General features: G+C 46.9%; 1 protein-coding gene across 1 annotated transcript in view; it reads left to right on the top strand.

Moving 5' to 3' along the window:
* HUNK (hormonally up-regulated Neu-associated kinase) overlaps positions 1–14,368 on the top strand; it is a 154,583-nt gene that overhangs the window by 139,954 nt on the left and 261 nt on the right. The gene's annotated exons all lie outside the window — the stretch shown is intronic.

A 14,368-nucleotide genomic window follows, 5' to 3' on the forward strand; every position in this document is an offset into this window, starting at 1 on the left:
CATCAACCCAACATCAAAGCTAGAGAAAGACAGTCTTCTGGAACCGTCCTTCTCAACAGATCCAGCTGAGCAGCCACCCCAGGATAGCCTTGTTAACTACTTTAGCTGTTAAGACGCAATTGAGTTTTACTAGATTAAGTCAATAAGACATTTTCTATATAGCCATGTTATAAAGTGAGACGAATTCACAAAGAATGCAAGGCTGTTTTTTTTTTGCAGGGGAGGTGGGTCGTCTGCTGGTTGTTGTATTTTTCTTTGTAGGAGCCTCTGTGCGCTGCAGGCACAGTAAGAAGAATTCCGAGCAGTCCTGGGAGCTGGTTCAATTTAATGTCATCACTTTTCAAGTAAAGGAGCACATTTCCCGGGTAGTGAATGACTGTATTATTTGCGGCAGCTTTTTTGTCAGGGGGGCTTTATAGACGTCTGGTTCCAAAGACAAATGGGGTATATGTTTGTACTTCTTTTCTGTGGCCATGGTTTCACTGCACATAGTTAGCTCTGAGATTTGATGTCTGTGGGCACCACGGGGCTGGGAGTGGGGAAGGCTGGGGAGCAGGCTTTGGAAGAGGTGAGGAGTATTCCAGCCTTCGCAGTCTCCTTCCAAGCTATCCACATCCGAGCTGCTGTGCGGATAATGAGGCATCGTGGGAAGCCATGTCTGGGAGGGTGGGATACTGTGATGTGGAGCAAACTGCAGGATCAGTTGGCGTGGAGCGGTTTGTCACGTAATGGTGGGACATTGCAGACAGGACAGTGCCAGGGACCTGCATTATTTACAGGTGACAAAATAAATGGCTCTGACTTAAGTGCCTGGGAGCCCTGTTGGCACAGTGGTTAAGAGCTCAGCTGCTAATCAAAAGGTGGGCAGTTTGAATCCACCAGCTGCTGCTTGGAACCCTGATGGGGCAGTTCTACCCTGTCCTATAGGGTCGCTGTGAGTCGGAATCAACTCGATGGCGACGGGTTTGGTTTTGGGCTTTCTAAGGGCCTGAGCCCTGCTTGGAAGATAGCCGTTTGCTGTTTTGGAAGCGAAGTCTTTTGCTTATATTCCAGACCCTCAGGAATAACAAAATTGATTCTTTCTAGGCCTTGTTACCACAGCCACCTGGCAAAGGGCAGGTTGCAAGCCTGTCTCAGGAGGCAGGGTTCTCATCCTAAGTTTTACACAGTGAATTCATGGCAGGTCTGAGACAAAATGCTTTCCCGTGACCTCTGTGTCACTGTTCATCTCTCCTCTGGCAACTAGTGCGTTAGATTTGGCTTTGCTGGGGTAATAAATAAGGAGCTCTGGTAGTGCATCAGTTAAGCATGCAGCTGCCAACTGAAAGGTTGGTGGTTCGAACCCATCCAGTGGCTCTGTGGGAAAAGACCTGGTGACCTGCTTCTGTAAAGATGACAGCCAAGAAAATCCTGTTGTGCAGTTTTACTCTGTCACATGGGGTTGCTATGAGTTGAAAATCTACTTGACGGCACCTAACAACAACTCCAAATCTCTGTGACATCTAATAAAGGTTTATTTCTTACTTGCACAACTTTTGATGAGGCTCAGCTGACCCCAGAGCAGCTGTGTTCCATGTGGCGACTCAGGGATCCAGGCTGCTTCCAGCTTGTGGCTCCATCAGCTCAAAATGAAGCTTCTGTGGCTGCCACAGAGCCCTGCTGGCACAGTGCTTAAGAGCTCAGCTGCTAACAAAAAGGTCAACAGTTCAAATCCACCAGCCACTCCTTGGAAACCCTATGGGACAGTTCTGCTCTGTCCTATAGGGTGGCTATGAGTTGGAATTGACTCTACAGCAACGGGTTGTATTGGACTAGGAGTCCCTGGGTGGTGCAAATGGTCAAGCGCTCAGCTCACTGTTAACCAAAAGGTTGGTGGTTCAAATACATCCAGAGGTGCCTCAAAAGAAAGGTCTGGCAATCTAAAAGTTCACAGCCATTGAAAACCGTATGGTGCACAGTTCTGCTCTGACACACATTGGGTTGCCATGAGTCAGAATCAACGCCAAGGCAACTGGTTTGGTTTTATATTGGACTAGCCTTCCCCACTGTTACACAACCATAGCTCCTTTTAGTGGGTAGGGGGTACTTGTTCTAAATAAAAGGATTAAAAAAAAAAAAAAAAAAGCCCATGGCCGTGGAGTCAATTCCAACTCAGCGACCCTACAAGACAGAGTAGAACTGTTCCAAAGGGTTTCTAAGGAGCAGCTGGTGGTTTTGAACTGCCAACCTTTTGCTTAGCAGCCGAGCTCTTAACCACTGTGCCACCAGGGCTCCAAAATAAAGGGACAAGCATGGTTCAATATTAATATTTAAGGGAGGAAAACAAAATAGTAATATTTATGTATTCTACAAATCTTACACATTTTGTTCCATCTGCTGGATGCCATTTGCCTTTTTCTTGAAACTAAATTGCTCCCAGAAAATTCTGTCTTGTTTTTTGGAGAGGAATTTCACCTTTTTCTAAGTATCCTCTGTGTACTAAGCTCTGGGCCAGATATATTCAAGTATATTTCTTCTTTAATACAGAGGACTGCACACTTGTTCTGTAAAGGGCCAGATAATAAATACTTCAGGCTTCGTAGATCATGGTACAATCCGTGCCATATAAGTCTTTGTTATTTGTTTGTTTTGGTTTTTGACCAACCTTTAAAACTACAAAAACCATTGTTATTTGGTGAGCATACAGAAACACGCCACAGCAGAATTTGGCCCTCAGGTTGTAGTTCGCGGATCCCTGACCTACTCTATTTTCTGGGTAAGTTTAAGTAACCTGCCCAGTTCACACAACCCTGCATTCACGCACAACAATGCTCATTTTAGGAACTTACCACCTGAAAAAAAAAAATCCTTTTTGTAATATTTGGGCCAGGGGACTCTCAGTGTCAGTCGATAATAGTGATAAGCTGGTTAAGAGTCTGCTGAAAGGATTTAACCTAAGGGAATGTGGAGATGGAATGAAACCCCTGGTTCTTCTCTTTGCAACTCCTTCCTGCATTGCTTCTGGAAGATTCCCAGGCTCGGTTGCCATCCAGAGGTGTGTCGATGCCTAGGAGAGGGGGCAGAGGAGAGCCGTCCTGAGTCTGCCATTGCCATTTAGTCCCTGCTTTCGGATTTATCCCTGCCTTCCTCTGTGCAGAACAGAGCCTGGCGCTACTCCTCATGCTGTTTCCCATTTCTCTTGTGAGTGGCCTCTCCAATACGGGCTCTTGCTTGCTTAAAAAGAGTGACGCAAAGTCTTAGGAAGCAAGTCTAAATCTAGAGCAGATGTGAAGACTAGTGTTGCCTGGGAGATGCAGCACTGCCATTACTCATGACTGAATGACGTGGTGTCACTGTGTGTTGGACAAGCGTCCCCTCTGCTCAAGGACGAATTCGGTCGTCTGAGTCAGAGGGCTCCAAAGAGCTCGTTCAGAGCCCCTCCCACCCACGGCCACTTCAATTACATGAGCCATTTTCACCTTCAGCGTATTCAGGACAAGTCAGAGAACCTCTGGGGACCGTGGAGATGGCCCAGCCCTGAGCTCCTGTCCCCCAGGAGTTTGAGGCAGTCCTCAAAGAACACCAAGAAATATATGACTTCTCAGGATAAATGTGATGCAGCTCTGGGTAGCGTCTTCTTTAGATTCACGGCTCATTTAAAATATTTTTACTAAAAGCTAGCACGTGTCATGTATTCAGATGCAAAATTGATGTGACTCTTGTGAGTCCAACCCTCACTGTCCCCTCTGTGTTGGGGCATTTCAGGGAATAATTTTAAGGAGCAGAGTCAAGTTCTGTCACCCGTCCTCCTTTACAGATGGTGCATTTAAGGTCAGAAAGGAAAAATGATGCAGTGAAGAACTCACAATTTGTAAGCGGCAACTTCTGCCTCCAAGGTCAGTTCTCCCACTGCTGCAGATGATGAGTCTGGAATTAAATGAGGGCCTGGGGGCTCTTGGGTGTAATGATGGCTGAGGTCTACTCACTCCCTGTCTTAGTTATCTCGTGCTGCTATAACAGAAATGCCACCAGTGAATGGCTTTAACAAACAGAAGTTTATTTTCTCACAGTCTAGGAGGCTGGAAGTCCAAATTCAGGGTGCCAGCTCCCGAGGAAGCCTTTCTGTCTCTGTCGGCTCTGGGGGAAGGTCCTTATCATCAGTCTTCCCCTGGTCTAGGAGCTTCTTGGCGCAGGGACCCTGGGTCCAAAGGGCGCACCCTGTATCTGGGGGAAGGTCCTTCTCATCAATCCTCCCCTGGTCTAGGAGCTTGTCAGCACAGGGACCCCAGGTCCAAAGGACTCACTCTGCTCCTGGCTTTTCTTCCTTGGTGGCATGAGGTTCCTCTCCTCTCTGCTCGCTTCTCTCTTTTATATCTCAAAAGAGATTGACTCAAGATACAGCCTAATCCTGTAGATTGAGTCTTGCCTCATTAACACAACTGCCTCTAATCCTGCATCGTTAACATCATAGAGATTAGGATTTACAGCACATAGGATAATCACAACAGATCACAAAATGGACAACCACACAATACTGGGAATCATAGCCTAGTCAAGTTGACATACATTTTGGGGGGCACAATTCAGTCCATAACACTCCCCATTGCAAATTTTGGGTCACAGAGGATGGTCATCATGGTGATGATCATAATAGCGACAAGGAAATTGATTTGTGAGGAGTGTGTGAAGAAAGAGGGAAGGTGTAGCCCTCTCCCTACCTTCCCGTGTGTGGGTTCTCTCATCTTCTGAGGACTCCTAGGTAGTAAGATGTTGCAGCACTGAGTACACTGTATGATGATTGTCCACTTACATGATGCTGTCTCCATGCTCTGGGAGTCTTCCTAATTCATCTTTGTGTCTACACCCAGTGATCCAAACACATGGATAGATGGATGGAAGGATGGATGCATGGACTGATGAATGAATAGGGTTGAGAGTAAAGGTTGAAGAGACATAGATGACTTAGATTAGCAGATGGTTGAAAGGGAGTCAAGGGAAAGAAAAATATCCCCATAATCCAGGTGTGCACTTTCAAGTACACTATGAACAGAAATGGTAACCAAAAGCCAAACCTGCTGCTGTCGACGTGATTCCAACTCACAGCAACCCTGTAAGACAGAGTAGAACTGCCCCATAGTGTTGCCAAGGAGCAGCTGGTGGATTCGGACTGCCGACCTTTTGGTTAGCAGCCAAGCTCTTTAACCACTGTGCCACCAGAGCCCCCAGGAAAGTAAATAGGAGTCTAAATTTAGGTAACAATGTCTTCCACAGAGGGCAGCCAGTGCACTGCCTTCTCCTACCATAGGTCTGTTCACCATGCTAGAAGCAAATAGTCATGGAGCTCAGCTTGGTGCTAAAGCTATTGCCCACAGTTATCAAGTACGCGTACATCTATTCCATCATTTTTCTTTAGTGATCTTGTAAGGATTTGGCAAGAAGCTAAGGCAGTTATCAGATAAACCGGGACATTTCGCTAGCCTACCCCCTCCCTCCATCCACACAGTTATTTGTTAAGCCAATATACTGAGGGCCAAACTCTGTATCTTCGAAGTAAATACTGACTCACAGCATGGTGTTATCCTCACTTTAACATCATCACAGGCTTCCAGCTGTGTTGTGCACAAACCATCTAAAAACTGAAATCAGACAGGCAACACATTCTCGACAGGGAAACGTCTGACTGATCCAGATGGCATTCATACAGCTCTGTCTCACCTCCACTGACCTAGTCCTTCTTCACAAATCCCAAGTGTAGAAATAGTGAAGACCATCCAACGAGTACAAACAAACACTATAGATTCATAGTTTGCTATAACAAGGGAGTCAACCACCACCACTTGCATTTGGCAGAGGCTCAGAGGAGGCAGGGGAGGGGAAAGCTTTCTAGCAGGGTGTAAAAAAGGGAAGCTTCAGATATGCCCCAGTTGGAGGTGGGCTGACTAGAAATGGGGTGTTTTATATGATTGGTTTGAGAAGCACATTAGGCTTTTCTCTGGTTGGTTCTAAGTTGGAAGCAGAGCAAAAATAGAGAAGCTGGCAGTGATTGGCCCGGTTCTGATTGTCTTAGACCAGGTGCTGCAGAGGTTGTGATTTGGTTTCCTAGATGGGCTGTTGTCAAAGTTGTGGGTCAGAGCTCTGTTGTCATAATAATCTGGCCATTGTCTGTTGGATATTCAGTCTCTCACAGGGTGGTCGACTGTCTCCTCACCCTACTGTATTGTCTGGTTGGATTAATTTCCCACGGCAGTAGTAACTACCACAAAATGGGTGACTTGAAACAACAGAAATTTATTCTGTTGCAGTTCTGGAGGCTAGAAGTTCGAAATCAAAGTACCACTAGGGCCATGTTCTCTCTGAAGGTTCTAGAGAAGCATCTTACCATACCTCTTCCTAGCTTTTGTTGTTGCGGGCAATCCTTGGTGTTCCTTGGCTTGTATCTGCACTATGGTACTCCTGTCTCTGCCTCCATCTTTGCATGGCCTTGCTCCCTGTGTGCCTTCACCCAGCTTTCTTATAAGAACACCAGTCACTGGATTTAGGACTCACTCTAATCTAGTATGACCTCATCTTAGCTTCACAAATGACATCTTCAAAGATCCTGTTTCCAAATAAGTTTACATTCCAAGGTTCCAAGTAGATGTGAATTTTGGGGGAATACTCCTCAACTTTATACAAGCAAAAGGTGGACAATGAATAAGGAAGACCAAAGAAGAATTGATGCCTTTGAATTATGGTGTTGGCAAAGAATATTGAATATACCGTGGACTGCCAGAAGTATGGACAAATCTGTCTTGGAAGAAGTACAGCCAGAATGCTCCTTAGAAGCAAGGACGGCAAGACTTTGTCTCACATACTTTGGACATGTGATCAGGAGGGACCAGTCCCTGGAGAAGGACATCATGCTTGGTAAAGTAGAGGTCAGCGAAAAAGAGGAAGACCCTCAACGAGAAGGATTGACACAGTGGCTGCAACAATGGGCTCAAACATAACTATGATTGTGAGGATGGCACAGAACCAGGCAGTGTTTAGTTCTGTTGTACATAGGGTCACTGTGAGTCGGAACCGAGTCGACAGCACCTAACGACAACAACTCTTCAACCCACTACGCTGATTAAGGGCCTCCTTCTGCTGTCAGTGGGGCCCGAAGCCTGGCAAGTCTGGACCTGACATGAGGCCTTGGGCATGACAGGGGTTTCAACTCTTGAAGTCTTGAGATGCCCAGAATAGAGGATGTTAGGAAGTGACCCTATGGGTAGAAACTTGGGTACACTTAGAGGCGGGAAGAGAAGAATCCACATCTGACCACGTGGAGTGATTGGCAGGCCCACCCCAAGGAAGACAGACACTGTTGCCAGTGGGTACTCTGGTGATCTCCTTTCACAAAGGAGATTATGAAGTTTATATGCGACTTGTGATCCTCCCACTGTACACATATCATCAACGTGTTCTTGTCTTGGCCCCCAAACTACATGTACAGAACAAAATATTCTCCGAAGCTTCAGGTGTGTTTATCAAACTCCAGAGAAGGTCCACATTCAATTCAGTGTGCCCAAAACAAATTACCTCACTCCCCAGGTCCATGGCTCCTTCTCATGGTCAGTGGCATCCCAGGCTCCATCTTGCCCAAGCTCTAACCTAAGCATCATCCCCTCACCTCCCACATCTGGTCCATCCACTCAAAAGGTCAGCAGTTCGAATCCACCAGCCACTCCTTGGAAACACTATGGGGCAGTTCTACTCTGTGCTATAGATCGGGTCACTATAAATCAATCAACTCGATGACACAACAAAAACAATCACATTAGCGTTTATACATATAAAATCTGATCAACTCTTTGCTTTTGTGGGATGAATTGAATACGAACAATGTCACTGATGTTAAAGAAACAAATTAGCACTGTCTTCACTTTTGATTCTGAAATGGGTCTTCTTCCTAAGTCTTAGGGATGTTGAAGCTTTCTGCCGCAAACGTGGACGCTTTGCTTCTGGTTCATAATAGTAACACCATCTTCCATAATCAGCTGCTATCTTTCACAAAAACGTGTGCTTTTTATTTTTTCCAACGTCCGTTGAAAAGTCAGAGCAAGTGTCAAGGCTTTTGAATTTCTGAGTTCATCATTCGAAATGCTTAGCAAGTCTTCACAGAAATGTCCCTGGTGTTCAAGTAACACTTCATCCATCATGCTCACAGTTAACTGTCCAGCACGCTGACCGTCTTGGCATTTCCATTGCTCCCGTGAGTGACAAGGCAATGCCTTTGTGCCCCACTGCTCAACCATCTCCTTCCTTTCTTAAACCTTCCGTGACAATCAGGAACTCTTTTCTTTGCCATCTATTCTTGGCCTTTCCTCCGAATGCTTCTTTTAGAAGTCAGATGTCTTGCCTGCCCATTGTTTCACTTTATACCAAATTTGAGAAGCTTTGCTCTGAAAACTGCTACCATTTTGACTTGGGCATGAAGCAGCATGCACTTCTCCTTCTACCCGCTGGCACAAGCCCACCCTCTTGGCATGGAAAAGCCTGCTACCTCCAGGCAAGGACGAGTTTCAACAAGTCCCTGTTAAGATCGGTCTCCGTGTTCCCTGAGCCTCACAGACCACCCCTGTGGGCACACAGAAATCCACTTCAGTGGTTGAAAAAATATTCGTAGGGCAAAAAGTTAGAAATATTTACCCTGTTCTTAGACTGTATGTCATTCTGCGAGGTGGCACCCCCAGAAATTCCCCACAAAGCTTTATTGTGAAGAGCCTCCACAACCACAATGTTATGAGTCATAGCGACCCCATGCAACAGAGTAGGCTATAGTCTTTACAGAAGCAGATGGCCAGGACTCTCTCCTGCAGTTTGGCTCAGTTAGCAGCTGAGCACTTAGCTGTTATGCCACCAGGGCTCCAAAATAAACCACAGTAAACCACTCCAATACTACCCTAGCATGACCCAGCGTCATTCCAACTGAAATCTCTCTTTCCGTCTCATTCAGAGTTACTGCAACTGTTCCACATTCGCTGCCTCCATTTCTTCAAGTTGTTCCATTCACTTGTACCCGTCTCTGCATTCTGGCTTCTCCTCCCACTGCTTTATTGAAATTCTTCTCCAACTTTTCACGGGAGTGATAATTATAATTTCTTCCACAAAAATCTATTTGCATCTATAATATGCTGGGCATTGTGGGAGTTGCTGGAGATTTCTTCTTGAGGCTCTGAGGGAGAATCTGCTCCATTCCTCTCTCCTGGCTTCTGGTGGTGGCCTTCCTTGACTTAGAGATGCATCACCCTGACATCTACTTTTGTCTTCACCTGGCCGTCTTCCCTGTGTGCCTCTCCCTTCTCTCTTCTCTTATGAGGACACCACTCGTATTGCATTAGTAGTCCTCCTACTCTAGTATTACCTGGGGTTAACTGATAACATCTTCGAAGACCTTATTTCCAAACAAGGTCATGTTCACAGGTACTGGATTGAATCATGTCCTGCCAAAATATGTGTTGAAATCCTAATCCTTGTACTTGTAAATGGAGCCCTGGTGGCGCAGTGGTTAAGAGCTTGGCTGCTAACTAAAAGGTTGGCGGTTCGAATCCACCAGCCGCTCCTTGGAAACCCCATGGGGCAGTTCTCCTCTGTCCTGTAGGGTTGCTATGGTCAGAATCAACTAGTCAGCAACTGGTTTGGTTTCAGGGTATTTGTAAATATGACCCTGTTTGGAAATAAGGATTTTTCTTTTGTTATGGTAGTGAGGTCAGGTCAGAGTAGGGTGAGTCCTAGACCTAATCACTTTTGACTTATAAAGAGAACCAGAATAGACAGACACGGGGGAAGAAGAAGATAGACAATAGAGACAGATGCATCTTCAATCCCAGGATGTCAAGGATCATTGGCAGCTACTAGAAGTTGAAATAGGAACTGAAGGACCTCCCCTTGGAGCCACGCCCTGAATTCAGACTTCTAGCCTCTTTGAACTGTGAGAAAATAAATTTCTGTTCTTTAAAGCTACCACATGTGGTATTTCTGTTACAGCAGCACTAGGAGACTGAGATTTCAACATATCTTTTGGAGGACATGGTTCAATCTGTCACACTCATGAAAATACCTACCAGCTGCCCAGAGCCCTCACAGCCATGTCCCCGAGTCCACAGTCACAGATCCTTCCATCCTTCTTCCTCCTCAAACACTTCCATCTCCTGCTATGGCCCATTTCCTCCACTGAATGTCAGCAGAGAAAAGTTGTAGAGAGAGAGCCACGGAATCCAATGTTAGAGTTAGAAAGGACCTAGAGTGTTAAAACTCATCACTAAGGCATGGAGAACTAATATAATATCTACTTCTCATGGGAATATTTGCACTTTAAAAGTGGAAATGTGCCTTAAACCAGAGAAGCCAAACAGTGAGAGGTTAGTACCGTTTCTCAAACATTAAAGCCAGGGTGGGGTCAAGAAGTAGAAGCAGGAAGAGGCACCAACTGTAAAGTCCCTGAGGGACATGGACAGGAGGTGACACCAATGGCTGTGCCTGTCCCTTGGGAATCCCAGCAGCTTGTAGAGACGGGTGGATGGGGGTGGCCATAGTTATGTGGGGCTGGAGGTGAGGTTTGGGGACCACTTGCAGAAGGATTAGCAGTAGCTGTAGGTCTCTACCCTGACCAGACTGGATAAATGGCTCGTGGTGGAATTTGACACCATTGGAGGACGGAGAAAGCTGGGTCAGGCTGGGGCAGGGCACACCTCAGTAGAAAGAGGCCAGTCCTCTCTCTCCCTTCATTTTGCTGGTGTTGACCACCCTTCTGCCTGTAAATGCCAGAGTCTTCTGGCCTACTAACCTCAGAGTCTCACCCAAGCTTTCCACAGAGCACCTCCTGCAGCTGGGAACTTCTGCCCGGATTGGGAATGAATGGCTCTTCTCAGGAGTCTCTCTCTGTGGAAGGATGGGAAGACCTTTGTATAAACCCAGGAGTGTTGGGTTGAATAGCATTCCCCTCAAAATAAGCCCACGTCCTAATCCCTGGAACCTGTGAATTTGACTTTATTTGGGGAAAGGGTCTTTGCAGATATAATTAGACAAGGATCTCAAGATGAGATCACCTTGGATTATCCAGGTGTGCCCTGAATCCAATGACAAGTACCCTTATAAGAAGCTCACAGAGAGGAGGTAATGTGACCATGGAGGCAGAGATTGGAGTGATGCGCCCACAAGCCAAGGAGTGCCTTGAGCCATCAGAAGCTGGAAGAAACAAAGAACGAATTCTCACCTAGAGCCTTTGGAGGGAGTGCAGCCCTGCTGACACCTTCACTTTGGACTTCTGGCCTCTAGAACAGTGAGAGAACCAATTTCTGCTATTTTAAACCACAAAGCTTGGGGTGATTTGTGACAGCTGCCACAGGAAACTAATATACCAGGTCCAGAATTTTACTTCTCTCCCAACCCCAGAATCCCTGTAACTAAAAGAAAACTGCAGTTTCTTTTGTTTTCCCTGCCTAAATATTTCTCAATAAAATGATGAGTATTAAGACCCCAGGCTACAGCTTTATCTGGTCATCCTTACAGGAGTGTTTATTAGTCTCGTCCAGGGAAGGCTGGTGGTGGAATGTCTCGGAGTCTGTCTTAGGCTGGGTTCTCTAGAGAAGCAAAACCAGTGAAGAGTGTATATATATATATATATATATATATATATATATATATATGTATATAGAGAGAGAGACAGAAAGAGATTTATACCAAGGAAATGGCTTATGTGATTATGGAGGCTGGAAAGTCTCAAGTCCATGGGTCAGGCTGGAGGCTTCCCCTGATTCACGTAGCTACAGGGCTGACGAACCCAAGATCAGCAGGTCAGATAGCAGTCCTCTGGTTTACAGGCTGCAGAGGTTGACGGATTCCAAGACTGGCAGGTAAGCTACTAGCTCAAGTCCCAAGAACCAGAGGTCAGATGGCAGGTGAGCCAGATGCAGGAGCCAGAGGGAGCAAAAGCCCACAAGCCTTGCCAGAAAGTCCACCAATATTGGATGCAGGCCACACCCCTAAGGAAACTCCCTTTCAGCTGATTGGCCACTCATAACAGATCTCGTCACGGAGATGATCACATTATATCAGATCTCATCATGGCGGTGATTACATCAGTATACAACTGCCAAACTACATCATAATAGCCAAACCACTGAGAATCATGGCCCAGCCAAGCTGACACACAACTCAACCATCACAGAGCCCCACTGGCCATCTGCAGTCATCAGTGTCTTAGTCTCTGTTTACTATCGACACCTGTGTCCTAGCCCTCCCCGGGGCAGTCAGAATGCCAGCAGCAAATGACACACAGAAAGGATGGTTTCTCAGCCTCCATCTCTGCTCTCAGCTCTTAGAAGCTTCTCTTTCAACGTCGAGAGCCTTGGTTCAGGGCAGCCAGGCCACGCTGGCTCAAAGCAGCCACCGTCTCCCCAGAGCCCTGCCAGCTGCCTGGTCTCTGAGCCACCAAAGACATCCTTGAGTTACTAAGCACTTTTTGGAGACAGGAATTCCAGAAATGGCACTAGGTTCCTTCTGGACGGCACCATAGTGCCATGCCTGCCTCAGAAAGAAAAGCAGTTGTCTTTCCACCTAGAGCTGTAGTTTCGAAGGAAACCCTTCTTGAAATCAAAGCTTCAGGGAAACCTGGAACATAAAACAGATAATTGTGGGCCTAGTCGAGACCAGAGTCCTGGGTGGAGGATGGGGACAGAGGGTTATGTATCTAGGCTTTCTTCCCATTCCCCTGTCTCTCGTGCCCCGCCCTTAACCCAGGCCTCGGGGAGTACTGCTTGAAAACCCATATCTCAGACAAGGACTGCTGTGTGCCAAGAAAGGGTACGGATACTAGGTCTCACTTACTCCCACATTTTCCACTCTGGGAGGTCAACTCTTCAAGAAAGGCTGAGTTCAGTTCATCTTTGTGTGTGTACATTGTTGTCAGCTGCTGTCAAGTTGGCCCCCTGCTCATGGCGACCCCACACACAATGGAACAAGATACTGCCAGGTCTGGCACCATCCCCATGATCGGTTGCAGATTGGACTATTGTGATCCCCAGGATTTTCATTGGCTGATTTTTGGACGTAGATCACCAGGCCCTTCTTCCTAGTCTACCTGAGTCTGGAAGCTCTGCTGAAACCTGTTCAGCCTCACAGCAACACACAAGCCCCCAATGACAAATGGGTGGTGGCTGGCTTCTTATGAGGTACATTGGCCGGGAATCAAACCTGGGTCTGTTGCATGGAAGGCAAGAATTCTACCACTGAACCACCGATGCCTTGTTCATATAGTAGGTGTTCAATAGATGTTTCAGACTAACATAAATGTTCTTTAGGAAGAGTCAGATAGAACATTTACTACTGTTGTTTTTAAAGGTGGCTTTTTAGGGTACATCTCTCTCAGCAGATGCTACTTCACCAGTTCAAATCTGTAGTCCACGAGTTGGGCGTCAAGGCAGTGTAATGATAAGGAGAGAAATTCCTCTTGATTTTCGGGGGATGACGTTTTCTGGCCTGCACATCACCTGTCTCCTTGAGACTGCATCATGCATTGCAGAACCAGACAGAGAGCTGTGCTGGGTTTTCTAAACCAACATCGGGACCACAAACTGGCTTTCTCTTGGCTTGAAATGACATGGTGGGGAGAACATGCTTCTCCTGAACAGCGTGTGGTTACGAGCTTGGGGTCTTGGGTTAATTTTCCCAGATCAACGCCCCCACTAGCTCTTTAACCTTGGGCAAGTTACTTAATCTCCCTGTACTTCACTCTGCTCATCTGTAAAATGGGATGATAACAAAACCCAAGGGACATGCTGGGATCTCCTGGGGTCCCTGTCACCAGCTCTTTGCTGCACCCCCAGTTATGTGTGCTTCACTTCCCCCTGCTCATGCGTCCTTCACCCACAGGGGTGGAGGGCCAGGAGTGCCTGGGGGTTCAGGTCCCCCAGGGGCAGCCCATAGCCTGGGACTGAGCCCCTGAGATAATGCAAAGGGCACAGCCTTCTGTGGTGAGCTGAGGGTTTGGGGTGTTTGCATTTGGGGTTTTATAGGAAGAGTGAAGGGGCACGTAAGGACCTCAAGAGGGGGTGATCACCTCATCCCTGTTACCTGGGAATTTCCCGGTTTTAGCACTGGTTGCTGTGTGTCTCGGTCCCTGGTGCTAGGTGGCTTTAAAAAACAGAAATGGATTTTTTCACAGTTCTGGAGGATACAAGCTTCGGTAGGGTTCTGGGCTGCGTCCTTCCGTGTAGGAGATCCTGGATTCCTGTGTCCCTGGGCTTGGGGTCTGGGCAGTGTCCTTACAGGAGATCCGGGGTTCCTGCCTCCCTGGGCTTGGGGTCTGGGCTGTGTCCTTGTAGGAGATCCTGGATTCCCGTGTCCCTGGGCTTGGGGTCTGGGC

Source organism: Trichechus manatus, unplaced genomic scaffold, assembly GCF_000243295.1.
Source record: "Trichechus manatus latirostris isolate Lorelei unplaced genomic scaffold, TriManLat1.0 scaffold00177, whole genome shotgun sequence".
In the NCBI taxonomy this organism is placed as follows: Eukaryota; Metazoa; Chordata; class Mammalia; order Sirenia; family Trichechidae; genus Trichechus; species Trichechus manatus.